Raw genomic sequence first — 1,501 nt, forward strand, 5'->3', positions numbered from 1 at the left:
TATATATATATATATATATATATATAGAGAGAGAGAGAGAGAGAGAGAGAGAGAGAGAGAGAGAGAGAGAGAGAGAGAGAGAGGGGTAGGGGGAAGAGAGATGGTAAGGTTCGGAAGAATAAGGGAGCCGGTAAGTTTTTTAGTTTCTCTTCCATGTTGTTTTTCATGAGTCTTTATTTATGATTTTTAATCGTCTTGCCTGACACAAGGATGTTGAAATTAAGGTAAACTCTGGGCATTTGAGAAATGTGTTGATGGAATTGTTACCAGAAACTAATTAGGAGAGAAACGTATAAGAGAAGCAGGGGTAGGGATGGGGAAGGACACTATATTATTATTATGTGGTCTTGTAGTATGACACGCACTTTCGGATAGGAAGGTCCTGGATTCGAGCCTCGCTCGGCGTATAGTTGAGTCCTTGGAAAAGGCTCCTTACTCACATTTTCTCACCGTACTCAGGTGTAAAATGAGTACCTGGCCATTAACATCCATGTCTCTGTCCGAAAAAAATGTAATATCGCCTATCAGGCGTCATGTCTCGTCCTACATGCTAAGTGTTGCTGTTGGCCAAGGACCCCTTGTAAAGCGCTTTGAGCACGTTTAGTGGATATTGCGCTATATAAAAGCTCAGTTTTTAAAAATAAATATCATGTGTCGCTGTGGTGCAGACAGTCTTGGACTCACAACACGATCGATCTCAATCAGATCGGAGGATTCGAACCGGCGATTAGAGACCACATTTGTATGGCTGTAAAAAAGAAAAAAAATATGATAATGTTGTTATGACAACAATAATAATAATAATAATAATAATAATAATAATAATAATAATAATAATAATAATGATAATAATAATAATAATGATAATAATAATATAATAATAATAATAATAATAATAATAATAATAATAATAATGATAATAATAATAATAATGATAATAATAATAATAATAATAATAATAATAATAATAATAATAATGATAATAATAATAATAATGATAATAATAATAATAATAATAATAATAATAATAATAATAAATAATAATAATATAATAATAATATAATAATAAAATAATAATAATAATTAATAATAATAATAAAATGATAATAATAATAATAAATAATAATAATAATAATATAATAATAATAATAATAATAATAATAATAATAATAATAATAATAATAATAATGATAATAATAATAATAAATAATAATAATAATAATAATAATAATAATAATAATAATAATTAATAATAATAATAATAATAATAATAATAATAATAATAATAATAATAATATAATAATAATAATAACAATAATAATAATAATAATAATAATAATGATAATAAATGAAAGGGTAAATGAATACAATGGGTTTTTTTAATATAGCTATTTTAACTCACTCAACCCTAGAGATTTTTGCTACTTTTCAAGATGGGAAAAAAAATGTATTAAAAATGATCATGTACATAGATAGTTTTATTCAACTACCATTAACCTGC

Source organism: Berghia stephanieae, chromosome 12 (assembly GCF_034508935.2).
Source record: "Berghia stephanieae isolate SIO BIC M18660-M18661 chromosome 12, UCSD_Bste_1.3, whole genome shotgun sequence".
NCBI lineage: Eukaryota > Metazoa > Mollusca > Gastropoda > Nudibranchia > Aeolidiidae > Berghia > Berghia stephanieae.